Genomic DNA, 12071 nt, shown 5'->3' with positions numbered 1-12071 from the left:
TGTGTTCCAGTGGAAGACCTGGTGGAGAAAGAGGGCCCTTGCTCCCAGGCTGGAGCAGCCTGTCCTTGGAGGACTGCACCCTGTGGAAGAGTGACCCACGGCACAGCAGTTTTGGGAGGGCTGTGTGCCCCTGGGAGGGACTCACGTTGCAGCAGGTGCAGTGTGAGTGCTGCTCGTGAGAGTGGGCCCACGCCGGGGAAGTTCACAGAGAACTGTCTCCTGTGGGAGGGACCCCAGGTCTCACAGGGGAAGGACTCCTCTCCCTGAGCGGCAGAAGAAAACCTCGGGTGATGAACTGACCAAACCCCCACATGCTGTCTCCCTGCACTGTTGGGGGGAAGAAGGGAGGGGCTGGAGGGAAAAAGGTGTTTCTTAAGGGCTTATTTTACTTCTCATTATTCTTCTCTGTCTCTGTTAGTAATACATTTACTTTGTACCTTTAAGTTGAGCCCGTTTCACCCTTGGAGTGTGTTCTCCCGGTACTTATCTCAACACATGAACCCTTCATTATATTTTTTTTCTCTCCTCTGCCCAGCTGTGGCAGGGGAGGGTGAGGGAGTGACTCTCATGGGTGCCTGGCATTGGGCCAGTGTCAAACTGTGACACAGGGACCAAAGCTTCTAGATAAATCTGCTCACCTAGGGAAGAGGTTATTCCTCTTCAGAGTTTCTCAGCACTTGCATATGCAGTCCTGGAGAGTCACACTGGTTAATGGTGCAGACAGTTCCTCTCAATTTCAATTTGTTGTCCTCCAGTATAATTGACTCCCTCTTAATACCTTATGAGCAAGGGCAGCCAGAAGTGCACCTTCTCCGTTACTCATATTCCTACACACACCCTGACACAGCTCCAGCTTCAAAGTGACTTTTCCATCACTAAGGCTAAAGACAAACAGAAAATTTCCATTTAAAATTCACATCTCCAGATCTTCTCTCATTCTGTAGTACTGTGCTGTTTTGGAGATAATAGAGCTGGAGTTCCCAATGAAGACGTATCATCAGTTATTTTACAAAGGTGTGATTATACCTTGTGTTTTCTTCTAGTCTCTCACTGTACTAACACTTTGTTTTCTGCAGCTACATGATTGCTAAAGCATTTCAAGCATCATTCTGAAGTGACAGTACTGAAGTACAAAACCTACATACTGTTTTTTTCTACATACCGATGAAGCAGTTGCTTACAAAGACAAGGGTGCATCACAGAGAATGCTACTATCCAAAAGAAATGAGCTCCTGCTTTCGCCCCAGCCTGCACTAATTGCATTGACAGATTCCAGCTCACCCATTATATTTTTAACGAACTATAAGAAGTGAGTCTCAAGTCACAAGCTTCCATATTGAATCTACCTTTTGCCGAAGTTTCCAGGCTGGAGTTTTTGCCAAATTCTTTAGAGTCAATTACTAATTTCTAGCTTTATATATATGTATGTGTGTGTATGTGTGTATGAGAAAGAAAGGATGGGTACACCAGTACTGAGGAAATGCACCAACTCCCTACAGGATTTCCTTAAGAAGTAAATCACAGACAACCAAAGCAGCACCTTTCCAGATCCACGTATAAGCGGAGATCCATGAATTCAGCACACATTGACACAAACCTTTAATTTGAAATCTTTTCTCAAAGCTTAGGACAGATTCTCTTTACAACTTCCCAAGATGATCCAAGTTCACAGCAGAGGCTAAATTAGTCACACTCGACGTGGTTTCCAGTTTTAGTGCAGGGCTCTCACAGTGACAGGCTTTTCCAAAGGATGCAGATTCTGGGCTATACCACAAACACCCACGAGCACCTCCTGTGATGCCTTATCCTGAAAAATGAAAACCCAACACTTTCCTAGGCAGAAGCATTACTTTCCACTGCAAAACTTAATGGCCATCAGTATGTCCATTTTCTCCAAACAGACAAGTTCCTCTCCTTCTTACTCCTGCCTCCAGAGACCATGGCAGCACTGCTCAGCCAGAGTGGGAAACAGATTGACTCTTCCAAAATTTTCATTTTCGAAGGAGACAGACAAAGGACAACTGTATTGTCTATCATGGATTAAACAGAGCAGTTTGGTGATCCAGCCCAGGGCTCCTCCTTCACTTTGCAGAACTGACCCCTGCGCTAGACTTTCTTCCAGCCCATCCTTTCCTCATGGAGAAGGGATATTTAGGAGTAGACTGGGACACTAAGGCTCCCCAGTAATGCAGATGCAGCAGTGTTGCTTCCTTCCAATCTAAAATTACCTAGCATGCACCAGAGCACAAAATAAAACCCAGACAGGCTGAAGTTTACTGTGGGAAAAGATGTGTTTTGCATTCCATACCATATCCAATAACATCTCGTCTACCTTAAAAATCACCAGAATTTCAGGAGGCATCTTTTTGGATTTTTAAATAGCTCAGCTGAAAACCAATTCTCCTAATGAAAAACAATAGCAAATTACTTAGTTATTATTAATCTCATGCACAGATGCAATTATTTCCCTACTGAGACTTTTATCTAAAAAAATAGTCTTATAGATTATTTTGGAAAGATGACAAGTCTCCTTCTCGGCTGCTGTGTTTTAATTTGCATAAACATGACATTAAAATGTGAAAGAATCGCTTTAAAAAACAATTACTCCATCAGCAAAAACCTGACAGTGCAGAACTCAATGGCACCACAGAGATCATCTTGGTAAGAAAAGATAATCTTTTCCTTTTACTGACATTAAAACACCTCTTGCTTTAAACAGGACTGCAGTTCAGATTTAGGTTTTAGAACCTTTAATAATTGAACATGTGTAAATATCATTATTTTTAGATGCACTGCAGCAGAGAGCGAAGGAATAAAAATCCCACACCAAGCACCTTGACAGGGCTGTTCAACCCAAGGGAGGAAGGGTTATACAAGATCTTGCCATGTTGAGAAGACGAAAAGGAGACACCTTCCTATTATCATGCCGTGCCTGTCTCTGGGAGCTTTTGTTCCATTAAAAACTTGTTAATTGCTGCCTTAGTAACAAAGGAACAACATGCTGTGGTGGGACTATTAGGAGTCTACAGGGCTGGTTCACCCTTAGGAAGGCAGTGGGATTTAATTGGCTCCGTGTTCTTAGAAGATGCAATAAAGAGGGATAATCAATTGGTGTCAACATCTAATAATGGAGATTCTTTGCAAAATGGAAGGGAAAATCCAAACCCTACTTAATTGAAAGCTATGGCATCTGGGGCTGCAAAAAATGAGCTGGATGTAAAATTTATGAAGTATTTGTGCACAGCCAAGAAAAAAAATGCTGAGAATTTTAAGAGGCCATCATCACCTCTCTGAAGGAGCCATGACTTCAGTTCTGCAGAAAGCAGGTCTGCAAACTCCCATGCAAACCAGCAAATTGTAAGTCAGAACACCCAGTGAGCTATTGCATCAGCCGGCTAATAAATAATTCCCTTACTACAGCAGTACAAGGACTGAAACGCTTCTTCAGTCCTTCTTGGCAAACCAGAAGATTCCTGTAGAACTCTTTTACCCCATGCAATATATTCATGCAAACTCTCCAGAAGTGCTGCTTGGTTCTCCCTTTGATCTCCTTAAGGATACAACGTACTCCAGGAGCTTCAGACCCAAGAATTAGTTTTATAGCAAGGTTTTATGAAAAGAAATTAAATGAATGCCTGTTACGGCCAGTTTGCATAAGGACTGAAGCCTCCAGAGGTTTCCTCATTGCCATGGTTTAGTATAGTTTGGGTTTTTAGTAAAGAGGGCATCAGCCACGGAAGTGATTCTCTTGCAAAGAGGTGCTTACAGCTTCCTCTGTGACTTGACAGAACTAATCAACTGGCTGGTTTCAATATTGGCAACTTTTTAAGCCACTTAAGAAGCTTGACACGCCTGTGATCCACATTTAAGAACGAATAGAGCCCAGGAAAGCTCTCTGGTCTTCCGGCTTTCGGACAGGTAACGGGGGGGGGGGCCTGCAGGTGGCCCAGTGGGGCTGGGCCAGGCCTTGCTCAGCCCAGCCGGGTCGGCCGTGGCGCGGCCCTGTTCCATCCATGGCTCCCCCCTCCACATCCCTGCTCCATGCAGACGGCGCGGCCCGGCTCCCCACCATCCCCCCCTCCAGTGCGGCCAAAGATTCATCTGAGGCCACTGCCCGGCAAAGCTCAGGTGACCAACAACGGGAGGCGAACTCCAGCTGCAGGCCCAGGTGAGATTAACCCTATAGTGCTGTAAGATTCCTCCAGAACAGATGAAGCCTGCAGACATCAATCCTCTCCCAAGTCAGAGGAAGAGGAAAGGTGGTGAAGAAAACACCATAAAGACACCAAGGTCAGTAAAAAAGGAAGGGCTGAAACCCTGAGGGAGGAGAAAGAGGAGATACTTCAAACTTAGAAGCTGAAATTCTGTTGTAAAGCTATGGTGGTGATGGACTATGATACATCAGAGTACCCATTGTAATTTCATGAAAGCATGGGGGGTGGAGCGTTCAAACTGTACTTGTGAGCAAAAGTACTTGTGCTGAAATAAGCAAATGATAGTAGCTGTAATTTGATGAGGACCCTTGCTCCCAAGGAAGAAGACCTCTGTTCCTAGAGCTGAAAGTGATGAGGACCCTTGCTCCCAGGGAAGGGGGAGGGCCTCTATTCCTAGAGATGAAGATGCTCCCAGAGACAGGTGAAGAGAACCTTTGTTTCTGAACAGCTCAACCTTAAAATGGTACCCCATTAGCTCAAGATTGGACCCTCGAAAGCAGTTGTGGGGAAAACTGTAAGACGAGGGAACTCTCGCATGCAAGCAGAGAACCATCTCTGCTGTCTCGCTGTGACATTGAAGCCATGAGAGAATTTCTTGTGGAGATGTCTCCATAGCATGAGCAAGAGAGACCTCTCTCCCTAAGTGAACTGAAAAAGGTTATTATAGAGGTGGTAAACTGACTGAAAATCTCAAAGGTTGTCTTTTTACGTTGTCAGTGGGAGAAGGGAGAAAGGTGGGGGGAGGAGAAGTGTTCTGAAAGTTTAGTCTGATTTTTTTCCTTGCTTTTAGGTCTGTTAATAAACTTCTTTATATTCTTTTAGGTTTTGTGCCTGCTTTGCTTTCTCCTAATTCTTATCTCACAGAAGCAAAATAAGTAAGTAATGGATATTTTGAACTGAACCACTACACATGAAAATTCAACTCTGATATCCCAACGGTATTGTCGACGATTCAATCTCAGACCCAGACCGGCTGGGATTCTGAATCATTTATTCAGAGGAGTGAGTTGGTTTTATACACTTTTCTGAGGCACACTATTTCCTTATATGGCGTGACCTATCTCATGTTCCCACATCAGCAACACACTTTCCAAATGTCCTTTGATGGGGTGATCACTTGCTGTTCACTGGTCTGTGAGCTCCCAGCAGTCCCCTCTTGGTAGGGCTCTGCCGTGTGACACCTCCTGGCCCCAGGGCCCGGTGCAGAGCAGCCTCAGTGTGCCGCCATGTGCTCCTTTGTTCTGCCATGTGCCTCTGCAGGCAGGTTTTACTCTACCTTATAATTCCCCATAGGTATCAACTCCAACCAGTGCATATCGAGACTGGTTTCCTGTTTTCCGTGAAAATAGAGTGGGGCTATAATGGAAGGAATAAACTCATGTACATGAGAATAAGAATAATTAGTTGCAGTGTTTTTCTAAAAAATATTTTGCTTTAAAAGCAAGCAATAAGCTTTGCTCCAGGAGACTGCAGACAACAGGTCTCACGGCCTTTTCCTCACCCTCACAGTAAGTACTCTCAAACAGAGAGCTGTCAGAACTCAGAATTAATCCTCATCTTAAATAAATACCCTTTGTTTACTGACAAGTGGACTCTCTTTTGTCTGTGTGTACTCTCCAGTGTTTGGCATGAGGCAGAGAAGCAAAAAGGGATAAAGATGACCTCAAGGACCATTCTCTTCCCACAACACAGACTCTTTGTGCAGAGTAAATGCCAACTGTAGCAGCAGTCGTGATCACAGCTTGCCTGTGAAGCCCCTTCTTCCCCACCAGGCCCCTCGGGGTCCAAAGCCAGGCTGCAATAGAGGCAGCTTCAGCTGGTGTTATCCGGAGAGATTCTGGCAGGACCAGAGGTACTTGCTATGAAAAGGAGCCCATGTCTTTGGTTGGAAGGCAAGGGCAGGCTACAGATTCACCCTGCGGACCTCAGGCCTGGCACTTCCCATGCATTACTAAATGGAAGGGACATCTTCTGTTTGTGTCCTCATATTAATTCAAATCAGTAATGAAGTTGGGAGCATCAAAAGGTTTTAGTGGTATACGGGATTAGACCAGGCTTAGATAGCTGAATAAATGAACTGACTTAATTAGCTCTCCTGAAACAAATTATTATACAGTGCTCATTTCCAACTCTCATATGAACCCCAAAGACTTCTAGAAATGCATTAATTCCTTGAATAATAAATCTTACATTTTGGCATACCTACTGCAATTATGATGGATAATGAGATTTTAATTAATCAGACCCAGGTTTTTTTAATGCTTTTGAAGAATGTAGATACATTAGGGACCTATTTATTGAGTAAATCTTGGAGTGAAAATAAAAAGAGCAGAAGTCAACAGGAATAGCAACAAAAAAATTTCTGTGTTAAACAAACTCATATCTAACAGGCTTCTTAAGAACATCCATCCCACAAACACCCCTGTCTTGAGTATGAATTCTGCAAACTGTGAAATCCTGGTCAAAGTATTTACTTCAGTATCTCTCTAGAGGCAAAATACAGTTATTGGCTATTATGCCACATGGAATACATTCTTGGCTTCACTCAAATAAGGTTTTTTCTACTGTTATTTAAATGGTCAGTGTACAAAGATGATTTTCTTGCTCATCTATTCCATGCTTCCAGGTACTTCTGAGTGAGAGGCACTTACTACTAACATGGCAAAGCAGCTATTAAACCCTTCTCTCATATTTTTCGGTTTTTTTTTTTTTTTTTCCAACCCCTTCTGAGGAGGTAGCTAAAGATCTCTCTCATGGAAAGGTAGTGGCATTGCCATTGTCATTAATTATAAATCAGTTTCTAATATGACTGAGAGCACAAAGATTGTAGGGGGCCTTGTTAACATGAGATTAAAATTCCCTTGAAGTGTAATTATTTTGAAAGAGAGTCTTGGGCTGGATTTATGACAACCTATTGCATCTCTGCCCTTACTGCATTGACAGGAGAGATTTTGCTCATCACAGGGAGAGTATCAGTGCACACCACTTCCCTTGGAGAAACCCTAGCACTCGCAAGGAAAATCCTGAAGGAGAGGGGGCTTTAAATCCTAATTACAGATTTCTAGCAGGTCCCCATTCTTCTTAGCTCCTTTTTTGATGAAAGTGAAGCTGTCGCTGGAGAGCACCAAGAAACTCAAGAGCACAACACCCTGGCAGGGCAAGTTCAGCTCTTGCACGTGTTTGGAATGGGGAAAAAAGGCAGCGCTTCCAGTTTAAACAAAACTGAATTTAAGTCCTAATGTGAAACTTTCAAATTTTTTTGCCCTTCTTCAATGAACCTTGCTGGATTTGACATGGTAAACAGCTTTGGCTTTCCCTTCCTTTCCTTCCCCTTAAAAGAACTCAGCCATTTCCTCTGGAAAAGCCACTTTTCCTTGAAAAAATATGGGGAAAGAATTTTTTTTATTAAACCAAGCAATTGGGAGTAGCATATTCAGGCTTCTTTTCCCTCTGTTTGAATTGCTAATCTTTGCACTAAAAAAATGTAATCCTTACTGAGCCACAGAGCAGGGAAGGGGGGTAGCAGACCCCTGCACAGCTGCAGTAATCTGGTCTTAAAGTGAGAATTTACAGAAGCAGCTAGGTGCAGGAGTCCCTCTGGCTCAAGGAATTAGGAAACCAGGTACTTCAGCCTTGAGAGGATTTTCCAATCTGTGTATTTGGGCTCGTGCATAACTTTGCAGATCGGGGCCCTGCGAGTGCCTTGTAGAAGACAGCCAGATGTGTCCTCCTTGGCATTTCTCTGGGGAGAGCTTAGAGAACCAATTTTCTTCTGCTCCTCATTTGCACAGAACTGCTCACGAAGGAGCACCAGCTCCTCGCTGCACTGAGTGGGTCCCTGGTTTCAGGAGCAGCCCCCAGGCCCTGAGTTGCTGCCAGCTTGCCCAGGCTGACCCTCTGTGCCGCTCCTCTTTGGCAACTATTGCACCCCACACCACAAAGCCCGCTGTAACAGGGGGCCAAACTGACAGGGGTACAGAGGATGCCAAATTCCACTTGACCCAGAGAAACTGAGGCCACAGTGGTCAGATATTGCTAGGAAATTTTCATCTGCATTTGCAGAAATAGGACACTTAATATTAAAGAGACCTGGCCCAAGACAAAGCATGTGTTTGCTCTGGCCTCTGTGGGAAGGAACTCACCATTTATTGTCAGCATCAGTGCTGCTGCAATCCACCTTGGTAGTGCAAAGATTCATTTAGAAGCTGCTTTGATATGTTGCACTCAGCTCTTTGAGTACTGAAACGCTTTTTTGTGCAGTTTTCCCCACCCCCTGAGTTTGGTTGCCCTCCCCACCAGCAATCTAAATTCGCTTTTATGTGCTAGGAAAACAAAAAAAAAAGTGTGAATTTACCACTTCTGAACATCTTGTCCTCTTAATTTGTACAGAGCTGGTTTGTTCAGCACAGAAACAGTACCAGGAGCAGAATAAATTTAGCTGGGAGGCAGGGTGGGGGCAGGGAGGGGCTCTGCAAGGGCACTGCTCTTCTCGTGGTGTTCTGTGAGCAGGTCTCATCATGCCCCTGCCCTCCTGCAACCCTGTTTCTGCCAGCTGCAGTCAGGGTGGAAATGCCACATCCATGCAAAGCCTCTCCATCATTTCATCTTCCTCCTTTCCTCATAAATTTGTCTTTCTTCAAGTTAGCTGTTTTAGTTTCAGGATTTTATTTTTTTTTATTTTTCCTCTCCTCCTTCCAGCTCTCAATTCCCTGGATACCCCATGCCCTCTCAGGGTCTCTCACCCTCCTTTGGCACCCTATGTCCTCTTCCCAGCCCATCCTTTCCCTTCCCTTGCCCTGCTCCTCTTTGGGCACAACTCCTTTGCTCCCCCACTTTCTGTCACTTTCTCCCAGACTCTTCCCTTCCCAGTTCTATCAGCTCTATCCCAGTTGCCTGCCCAGAGTCCTCCACTTCTCCCTTGCTACAATACCTATGCAAGGACACAGCCAAGGATGTCACTGAGCCTTAAGGCCAGAATTATTGAGAGTATGCAATGAAAAGACATGCCGGAACCACTTAGGAAAAAAGCTGGGGGCCGAGGTGAAATGAAAAATTAACTGAAAGCAGAGAACAAATAATCTTTGTGTGTCTGGGCCTTAAAACTACATGGGGAAGCCTTGGCAAGCTGTGCCAAAGACAGCCAGCTTGGAGAAAATCCATAGCAGCAAATCCTCAAGTTAACCCAGGCGCTTCTTGAACCTCTCACCCATTCAATTTGGACCAATATTTTGGGTGGAATAAATAGCAGGTTTTCCTCTTTTGAAATAAAAAGGGCAAGTGGAAATCAGATTTTGTTATCTCAGAATATCAAGTCTTAACATTTTCTTCAGTAACGTAATGAGCTGATGACCTTTGCAAAGAAGAGAGGGAATGGCCAACTTCATATTTACAGCATTTATTTTATGTAACAGCTTCCTCAGCTGAGCTGGAGACAGAAATGGACAGATCATTATTAGCCCAAGACAGCTGAGTCTCCTTATATTTCTGGACTAGAAATGGGCATGTAAACCATGATAAGTGGTTATGTTCAGCCAGCAATTTAACACTAGCTACAAAGAGAAGACAGGCCAGAATCTGCACTGATAAAAGGCATCTTGCACTGTTTGGTGCCCAGCGCCATAATTTGGGGCATTTTAATCTTCTCTCTTGGAGTGAGAGCCTGTTTGTTCTTTGGGGTCTGAGGAAAGGTGAGGATTGTCACACTGGTGCAGCAATAAACATGTTAACCTGGCATCAGAGATTCCAGAGGGTAGATCGGCGCCCCAGCAACATGAGTCAATGTGTGCCTACCACGGCCAGATGATGATAAATTCCCCCCCCCAGTGCTCCCAGAGGGGCAATGAGTGAGCAGGTTTGGCAAACATTTGGAGTGGCCTGAGGGTTGCAGGAAGCCCCAAAACGGGGTAGGTCCTGCTGGGAGGCCCCAGAGCCAGCCCAGCAGGGGATGGGTGTGAGAGCTGTGGTGCCAGCAGAGCTGGGTGGCTCGGGCTCTCTCCAGAAGGTTTTTCCCTAAGCTTTACAGGACAGATGAGGGCTGTCAAAGGAAGAATGCATGCAAACAAAAGAAAAGCTGCTTACAATAGCATGGCTGATGGCTGTCCAGAACAACCTCAAAAAGGCCTGTCCAGAAACCCCGTATTTCCCTAGCACAATTATGGCCTATAAATCAAAGCAATTACCAGGCACACACTATTAAAAACATTTTTGAATCTGTCCAAAAATATACACATTTTCTCAGTTTGTGCCTGCAGAAACCAGAGCTGTGAGAGAGCAAATGTGTTTGTGCCATCAGGCTTCTCTCCTGGCAGTGAATGGGCTTGAGACAATTACATTTTCTTTTTATGCTTCCATCATGTGCAGCACCTCTGTGAATAGCAGAGCTCCTGGCTGTAATGTCACCACAACCATTCTTGCTGCAGCCATTTCTGCGAGAGCTGGAAGAAACAAGTCCTCCCTGAAACAAGTCCAGCCTGTGGGCAAGGGGGTTTGACTGCCAAGTACCACAAATATGTTCTATTCAGATACTGGCAAAATGCCTGTGCAGAGATCTCTGTCACAGCTTAGAGAGGACTTGGGCACGGCTGTTCACGTGGGGTCCACTTGGCTTGTAAAGCCACCTTTGGTCAGTCTCTCTTTCCTCGCTGAGAGATGCATCGATGTGTCCTGGCCCCGTCTGTCTCACGGAACCTGCGCCAGAAATTTCCATGGTCAGTCGTGGTCCCTGGCAAGCCATGTTCCCTCATATGCCTGCTGAGGATGGCACCTTCTCAACCACAAGGAAACAGTGGTGAAACACAACTGATACTGAATAAGCCCAGGTAGAGGACTTCTGGTCTACAGCAGATTGATGCAATGTTAGCATTTATTTAATTTTATCAATATAGAGAAATAAACATACGCACAGACCATGTTTATTTCACTCTATCAAATATAATTTTAACAAACATGACACAATTTTTACTGTGAAACAGAATGTCTCTTAAATATTATAAGTTTCAGTGCTTTGTAATTGTATTTCAGTAGGCACAAGAAGTATTTTACTGCACAGTGAATGCATTTCATTAAATAGTATAAATTTACACTCTGTTATAAATGAATGTTCATTTTACATTGTAATTTTTTTACTGCAGAATGTTGCCATTTTAGTATTCACTGTAATCACTCCACTGTGTTGCAAGCAAATGTCATTTATATGATATGTAAAAATCCAGAGAATTCAATTTAAGGGATCTCAGTCTGAAGTATAAATACATGCAAGCCACGTAACACAAATAAACTTACTCCAGATGGTTGCAGATAAAATCAAATCCCACCATCATAAGAAATAAAATTCCCAGTACAAGCACAGGCAATTCAGTACAGCTTCTGCTGACTGAAATGGCCAGAAAAATTAGCACCAATCCAAACATAATAAATTTAATGAAGTTTTTGTGACTAATGAGAGACCAAGCATTATGTTTTCTAGGTGGTTAAACAGCTTTTCCCTCTGAATGTTTTTGAGAATCTACATGGATTCCCCCAGCTAACTGGCCCAGGAAGTACCTCACAGGTAAATATCTAGAAACAGAAAACTATTGATACAATAAAACAGGCCATTCTAAAAGCAACAATGGTTTATTTGCCTCTCTACATTACAGCTGCCTGGAGTACTTACAGTACAGCCCAAGAGCATTAACAAACAGCCAAGCTATTTCTTCTCTCTTGATAGCCACCTTATTGCTTTCAGCAGCTAGCAAATTAAACCTTCAAAATAATTCTCATGTGCACTGACTGTAAAGTGAATTTAAATTAAACTAATATATTACAAGAAAAGTGAGTACCTAAGCCAGAGTTCTCAGCAGCCTTTCTTCTTCCCAA

The sequence above is a fragment of the Corvus cornix genome, chromosome 3 (genome assembly GCF_000738735.6).
Source record: "Corvus cornix cornix isolate S_Up_H32 chromosome 3, ASM73873v5, whole genome shotgun sequence".
NCBI classification, from domain to species: Eukaryota; Metazoa; Chordata; class Aves; order Passeriformes; family Corvidae; genus Corvus; species Corvus cornix.
Note: the sequence above shows the minus strand (reverse complement) of the source record.